The sequence below is a fragment of the Miscanthus floridulus genome, chromosome 13, assembly GCF_019320115.1.
Source record: "Miscanthus floridulus cultivar M001 chromosome 13, ASM1932011v1, whole genome shotgun sequence".
Classification (NCBI taxonomy): Eukaryota; Viridiplantae; Streptophyta; class Magnoliopsida; order Poales; family Poaceae; genus Miscanthus; species Miscanthus floridulus.
In genome coordinates this window covers 70,897,382-70,906,055 of record NC_089592.1, presented here as the reverse complement: position 1 = coordinate 70,906,055, position 8,674 = coordinate 70,897,382, and positions in this window count along the sequence as shown.

The following is an 8,674-nucleotide window of genomic DNA, read 5'->3' as shown; positions in this document are numbered from 1 at the left end:
ATCACAACGCCTTTGAAACTTCCCTAGGTGTTGCCGCTTCTTGTAGATGTAGCACTTGCAACCAAACACCCTAAAGAAGGAGACGTCCGGCTTCTTCCCATTGAGCAACTCATATGGTGTCTTGACAAGGAACTTTTGAAGAAATAGGCGGTTGGATGCATAACATGCGGTGTTGATTGCTTCCGCCCATAGAGCTTCGGGGGTGTTGTACTCATCTAGCATTGTCCTTGCAAGAGTGATCAAAGTCCGGTTCTTCCTCTCAACTACACCATTTTGTTGAGGAGTATAGGTTGCGGAGACTTCATGTTTGATTCCAACTTCATCACAATAAGCTTCTATGTTTGTGTTGTCAAATTCTTTGCCATTGTCACTTCTTATCTTCTTGAGCTTTACTTCAAATTCATTTTGAGCTCTCTTGGCAAACTTCTTGAAACAAGATGCAACTTCGGATTTGTCATGAAGGAAGAACACCCATGTATATCTTGAATAGTCATCCACAATCACAAGACAATAGAGATTTCCTCCCAAACTCTTGTATGTTGTTGGTCCAAATAAATCCATGTGTAGAAGTTCTAGCACTCTTGTGGTTGACATGAAGGCTTTGGTTGGATGAGTGTTTGCAACTTGCTTGCCGGCTTGACATGCACTACAAAGCTTGTCCTTCTCAAATTTCACATCCTTCAACCCTCTCACCAAATCATTCTTCATAAGCTTCTTGAGTGAGCTCATCCCAACATGAGCAAGTCTTCTATGCCATAGCCACCCAAGTGTTGTTTTGGTGAATAGGCAAGTCTTCAAGTTTGCATCTTCGGAGGTGAAGTCAACTAGATATAAGTTGTTGTATCTAAATCCATTGAATATCACTTGATTGTCATCTACCTTGGATACAACAACCTCCTTCTCGGTGAATAAGCATTGAAAGCCAAGATCACACAATTGCCCAACGGATAGCAAGTTGAAGCTCAATGAAGCAACATAGAGCACATTGGAAATGGAATGATCATTTGATATTGCCACTTTGCCCAATCCTTTGACCTTGCCCTTTGAATTATCTCCAAATGTTATTTTCTCTTGTCCATCTACCTCTTCATCTAGTGAGGTGAACATACGTGGATCACCGGTCATGTGTTGAGTGCAACCACTATCAATAACCCAATGACTTCCACCGGTCTTGTAGTTCACCTACACACAAGAGATTCAAGCTTTAGGGATCCAAGCTTGTTGAGGGCCCTTCACCTTCTCAACAAGTGACTTAGCCACCCAAATTTTCTTAGGCCTACTCTTGTTGGGGGGACCTAAGAACATGACTTTCATCTTTCCACTCGAATCTTTTCTAAGCATGTAGTGAGCATTGAAAGCAAAGGGTCTAGCATGCTTGGGCAAGGGTTGTGGTGGTGGAGTTTGACACTCATGAGCAAAGTGGCCTTCTTGTCCACACTCAAAGCATCTCTTTGGCTTTGGCTTTGGCTTTGATTGTTGGTGTTGAGCTTGAGCCTTCTTCTTCTCTACACTTGCCATATATCCAATACCACTTCTATCCATCTTCATGACGGTATTCATGAGTAGCTCACTTTGGAGATGCTTGCCTCTAGCAAACTTGCTCAATCCCACCTTGAGATGCTCTTTCTCCATCTTGAGCTTCTTATTTTCTTCCTTGAGAATATCATTGTTCTTCTCCTCCTTGAGTTTCTTGATTTCTTCTTTTAGCTTCTCATTCTCAAGGATCACCTCTTTGTCATGATCAAGAGTTTCTAGCACAACGGTTTTATGACTTTTCATCTCTTCAAGATCTTTCATGAGCTTCTCATTGTCACTCTTGAGCTTGACAAACTCATCATAGTCATTGCACTCAACCACTTGCTTGCCCTTGCTACTAGATCCATGCTCAATGCTTTCATCAATTAAATCATCACATGAGGTAGCTATATCAATCTTAACAACATGGTTAGTAGCATCATGTGGCTCATTTGGTAAGAATTCTTGTGCAATAATAAGGGTATCATAATTGATCTTTAGAGTTGTATATTCATCTTTTAGCTTATGGTGACTAGTGACAAGCTCATTGTGCACCCACTCAAGTTTATCATTTTTATCTTTGAGCTCTTTCTTAGAGGATTTGAGCTCCTTGAGTTTGGATGATATAGAATCATTTGTTTCTTTGAGCTCATCATTAGCCTTTTCTAATGTATCACACTTAGCTAAGAGTGAATCATTTTTAGCATCAAGTTTTTCATTTGTGGCTCTACTCTTTCTAATGATCTTAGTATATTTTCTTAGTATTTTGACAAGATCATCATATGTAGGTGAGTCATCATCATCGCTATCACTATCATCATCACTAGCATGTTCATCATCACTACTATCATCACTCTTAGTTACCTTGCGTTCACCTTTGGCCATAAGGCATAGGTGTGTAGAGGATGATGGCGATGGTGGCGGTGAAGATGCAAGATCAATAGCAATGGCGGCCACCTTTTCATCGTCACTCTCATCATCGGATGATCCACTTGATGAATCAATGTCCGTGAGCCAATCACCGACAATGTAGGCCTTGCCACTCTTCTTCTTCTTGTAGAAGTCCCTCTTTTTGCCATCTCTCTTCTTGTATGGCTTGTTCTTCTTCTTTTCATCTTCATCACTTGAATCATCTTTCTTGCCCTTGTTCTTGAACTTGTCTTTCTTGGGCTTTGTGCATTGATGAGCTAGATGGCCAAGTTCACCACAATTGTAGCAATCCATCTCGGAGATTGGCTTTCTTCTTGAGCTTGTGAAGAACTTCTTCTTCTTGCCATCAAACTTGATGCCACTCTTATTTAGCCTTTTTAGCATCTTGGTGGTCTTCTTCACCATGAGGGCAAGACTTTCTTCATCATCTTCATCACTTGAGCTCTCATACTCAAGTTTTGCTTTGCCCTTGTCTTGGCTAGCTTTGAATGCTAAGTCCTTCTCTTTCTTCTTTGTAGAGGATGAGCCATCTTGTGGTGTGATGTGCATGTACATCTCATGAGCATTGATCTTTCCCAAGATTTGTGTCGGTGTAGCGGTGGAAAGATCACCTTGATGTAGCACGGTCACAATGTGCCCATATTTATCAATGGGGAGGACACTCAAGATTTTTCTCACAACATCGGATGGTGACATTTGAGTAAGTCCAAGCCCATTGACTTCCTCTACAAGAACATTTAATCGAGAATACATCTCATTAGCACTTTCTTTGGAAAACATCTCAAAAGAATTTAGCTTTTTAATCACAAGATGATAGCGTTCCTCACGCTCACTCTTGGTTCCCTCATGGAGCGCACAAACGTCCGACCATAGAGCATGGGCGTCTTTGTGGTTCCTTACACGATTGAACACCTCTTTGCAAAGGCCTCTAAAAATGGTGTTGCGAGCCTTTGCATTCCATTTCTCATAATTTACTTCATCGCCTTGAAGTTGTGCGGCATTCCTAGGTGCGGGGAACCCTTGAGAGGCGGCTCTAAGAATTCCAACATCTAGAGCTTCTAAGTATGCCTCCATGCGGATTTTCCAATATGGAAAATCATCTCCCTCAAAGATAGGAGGAGGTCCATCCCCGTGAGACATCTTGCTCTAAGCGATTAAGCTTAAAAACGTGAGCACGAGGCTCTGATACCAATTGAAAGGATCAAGATGCCCAAGAGAGGGGGTGAATTGGGCTAATTCGAAATTCTCTTGCAATAAACAAATCCTACGGATAGCCCAATTAACCCCTTGTGCCTAGAAAAGTGTTTCTATCAAACTAAAGCACAACGAACTCACCACCTATGTTCCAACCTTACTCAAGCAAGCAATTCTATGGATGTAAAACAAGTATTGAATTGCTCAAAGTAAATACTCAAAGTAAGTGCTCAAAGTAAATAGGGAGAGAAAGGAACGCGGCGATGTTTTGCCGAGGTATCGAAGAGTCGCCACTCTCCACTAGTCCTCGTTGGAGCACCCGCGCAAGGGTGAAGCTCCCCCTTGATCCGCGCAAGGATCAAGTGCTCTCTATGGGTTGATTCTTCGACACTCCGTCGCGGCGAATCACCCAAAGCCGCTCACAACTTGAGTTGGGTCACCCACAAGCTCCGCCGGGTGAACACCAAACTCCCAATCACCACCAAGCCGTCTAGGTGATGGCGATCACCAAGAGTAACAAGCACGAACTCTCACTTGACCACGCGAAGCCTAATGAGAAGATGGATGCACACTTTGCTACTCTTGATTTGCTAGTGAGGCTACTCTCTTGGATTCTCAAATCACAAACACCTCACTAGGACCTTGCTCTTCTTGGCACTCACAAACGTGTTTCTCAGCTGTTGGAATGAGCAAAAGTTGCTCCACTCACGAGTGGAGCTTCTATTTATAAGGCAGCCTGAAAAACTAACCGTTATGAGCTTCTGCGGGGTGACCGGACGCTCCGGTCGTGATGACCGGACGCTCCGGTCAGTTCAACCCGCGAACCAGCATTCAAGTGATGACCGGACGCTGTCAGGGTCCGGTCAGTACCGACCGGACGCGTCCGGTCGCTCTTAGATGCTTACTGTAAACGACTGGACGCTGGATACACAGGGTCCGGTCACACTGACCGGACGCGTCCGGTCACTCTTTTCCAAGTCTGGACCCTTACTGGAGTCGACCGGACGCTAGCCCTCAGCGTCCGGTCACATGACCTTCCAGCGTCCGGTCACAACAGACTTAACCACCTCAGTCAAACGAACTGACCGGACCCTGCGGCCAGCGTCCGGTCGCACCGGAGCCAGCGTCCGGTCAGTGTTTGACCCTCCATTCACTTTCAACTTTCGAACATATGTGAATGAAGTTTGCTCCAAAGGATCTTAGGCATACATAGGAGCTACCTAGAGCTAGTTTTAACAAGTGTGCACCACACCTAACTCACTAGACTCAACTAGGTCAAGCTACTCGTTCATACCCCCCTTCATAGTACGGCCAGAGGAAAAACAAAGTCCTAAACTACTCTAAGTGTCTCTCCAACTCCAATCGACACTTAGAACTAGTTATCCTTAACCTTGTCGTCCATCCTTTGAAAACCGAAATGATTTCCATCGTAGGGGCATGACAACCTCGATTGCCCAATCGATCTCCATTACCATGACCTAACTTAATTGCCTCTGCAAAACACACGTTAGTCATAGTAATCTTGTATTGACATTAATCACCGAAATCCAACTAGGGGCCTAGATGCTTTCAATGATCATAAGCGCGCTGTATATGGTTATGATGACTGATGAGCGCTGCCCTCATGGCAGTCATTGCGGCCGACAACCCATCGGATGCCATGGAGTAGATTGATGCATGCATATAGAGTATCTAGGATTGTTACATATAGAGTCTCTAGGATACATTATTACATATATATATATATGTCTCTGGGATACATAAATCATTTTGGTGCAGGTGCTTTGACCGTCCTCTTCTCACCATCGGGGCGGGCCCACGGCATCATCCTGGACTTGTTGAATCGGTCCTCGACGGCCTTGATCTTCTTTGGATGATCGATAAAAAGCTCGAGCTCTGCGTAGTTGTTGTATTGTTCGGGACTCTACACCCCATTAGCTCCCACAATCCGCTGCTTTCCGGACACAACCACATGCCTTTTTGGGTCCTCTGCATATATATAGTAGGCCACTTGTGCGACATTGGTTGCTAGTACCCACGGGTCATCTTTGTAGCCGATACTTTTGAGGTCCATGGTGGTTAGCCCATAACTGTCCACTGCAACTGCATTCGGTTTGACCCACTGGCAACGGAAGACGGTTATGCGTAGGTTCTGGCCGTAGTCAAGTTCCCATATTTCTTTGACTTGCCCATAGTATTGCCTCCTCTGGCCCGTGTACTCTTCTTCGCCCTCGTATCGAACACCACAGTTCTATGCCGAGCTCTTCTTGTCCTTGTCTTTCGTGTGGAACCTGTAGCCCTGGACATCATACCCTTGCCACATGGTGATTTGGCTAGATGGGCCTAACACAAGCCTCTTAACGGTCTCCGTATCTTCATCAGGGCATCCTTCAAGGGGTATGTGTTGCTCTTTGAGCCACTCTATGAAATTGCTCTTATGATGGTTCTAGACCCATGCCTCCATGCGTTGTCCATCATTAGCGATGCGGATCTCTTCCAGGTTCTTTTCAATATATTTCTCCATGCTCACTAACTGATGAAGGATGCTGTAATGAGCTTCTTGCACCATTCGGTTTGCCACATCGGTGCGCACTTTTCGTCCTGTGCACCCCATCCCTGAGGTTTTGCCTTCGTGGTGATGGACAGGTAGCCCAATCACCCTCCCATCTCTTATGTACCTCATACACCAGTTCACGGCCTCCTCCATTGTGTATGCCTCGATCATAGAGCCATCCGAGTAAGCGTGGTTATGGACGTATCTGTTGAGGGTGGACATGAACCGCTCGTATGTCCACATCTGGTGTAGGTACACGGGGCCTAGTTGATGGATCTGATCGACCATATGCATCATTAGGTGTGGCATAGTATCAAAGTAAGATGGTGGAAAGCACATCTCGAGCTAGCAAAGGGTCTCCGCGATGAACTCCTTCAGGGCAGGTAGCTCAGCCTTATCAATGACCTTCTAGGTGATGCGATTAAAGAAGTATGACATCCGTGTGATGACCATCTTCACGTACTCTGGACGGATAGCCCTAATCGCAATTGGTAGGAACACCGTCAGCATGACGTGGCAGTCATGTGAGTTGTAGCCGGTCATTATGAGGTCTTTCATGGAGACCAGGCTCTTGATGTTGGAAGAGAAACCAGTCGGCACCTTGATACCCCTAAGCAACTTAAGAAAAGCCATCCTCTCGTCTTGCGTTAGGTTGTAGGCCGCACCCGGGATATCGACTTTACCGTTCTGAGGCGGTCCCAGGTGAAGGTCCGGCCTAATGCCTAGATTGACAAGATCTGTCCATGACTTGATACCATCCTTTGTCTTGCCCTTGATGTCCAGCAGGACACCGATCGTGCTTTCGAAGACATTTTTCTCCAGGTGCATGCAGTCGATGGCATGGGGTGTATTCAGTGTTTTCCAATACGATAGGTACTTGAAGAAAATTGACTTCTTGAAAGGAACGGCGGCGGGGACTTCCTCCGTCTGGTCCCACTTTCGCTTCCTTGTCTGCTTGCTCCCCTCTTCAGGCGGCTTCTTCTTCTTTCCAAACTCCACCTGATCCATGTCCTTGACCATCTCATACACCTTTGTCCCCCAACTAGTCTATGTCAGTTGATCACGCTGTGGCTCATCCTGATTGTCAAAGTATTTGTTCATAATACTTCTTCTATACCTGTGATTTTTTGCGAGGAGCCATCTATGCCTCGTGTACACCATCTTATTGGATCCCTTAAGGTAAGTGTAGCAGGTCCCGTCGATGCAAATTACGCAGCCGGTCTTCCCTTTGATCTGCCCCGATAGTGAGAAGAGACCAGGGTAATTGGTGATAGTGACAAACATGATTGCTTTTAGTGTGAACTTCTCCTTGCGGGATACATCCACCATTTGGACCCCAACATCAAATAGTATCTTCATTTCCTCCATGAACGACTCTAGGAACACATCTATATCATTGACGGGCTGCTTCGGTCCGGAGATAAGCATGGTCAGCATAAGGTACCTACGCTTCTGACATAGATGGGGAGGTAGGTTGTAAATGGTGAGCACGACGGGCCAAGTGCTGTGCGAGCTGCTAAGCTCACCGAATGGTTTCATCCCATCGGTACTTAGCGCGAACCTAACATGCCTGGGCTCCTTGCCAAACTCTGGGTAGGCCTCGTCGAAATCCTTCCACTGCTTGCCATCGGATGGGTGCCGTAGCTTGCCATCGTCGTTCAGGCGGTCAGCTGATGCATGCCAGGACATGAGCTTGGCATCGTCCGGGTTCCCAAATATTGCACGCAGGCGATCGGTCATGGGCAGGTACCACACCGACAGTGCTGGACTTTTCCTGTGCATGTAACCCTCTTCTTCATCATCCTGCTGAGCCGAGATCTATTTGGCCACACTGCTCTTCTTTGCCCCCTTCTTGTTCTTCTTCCGACCACCCTACAAGCCTCCCTCGTCTTCTGCATCCACGCGACAACCAGCATTTTTCTTATACCGACTAAAGCCGCAGTGCGGACAACTCGTCAAATTCTCATACTCATTGCCCCGATATAGGATGCAGTGGTTAGGGCATGCATCAAACTTTCTAAGCTTCATCGCCACTGGCCGGATTAGCTTCTTGGCCTGATAAGTATTGGCGGGCACCTTGTTAGCCGTTGGGTACGTGGTGGCAAGGTAGCTTAACAACTCATTGAAGCTAGTGTCAGACCAACCATGACGAGCCTTCAACATCAACATATGGAGGTTAAAACGGAGCGCTGTGCACTCCTTTGGACAATCACCGCCATCCTTATAGAGAGGATCAACTGCCGCCTGCTTCAACTCTCTGAAATTCTTCAACCACTTTGGGCAACCCAACACAACGTCATCTTCATCGAAGTGTTTGACTAGATCTTCAACAAGCTGCACATCCTCGGGTTGGCTCACAATATCCTGACCATCACCACCGTCGCTGGCTTCGTCGGCCATGTCTTGCATTAGATCATCCATCATGATGTAATCACGACAACTGTTGTCACTGTCGGCTGGCGTAGCTGCTACGGAAGGATC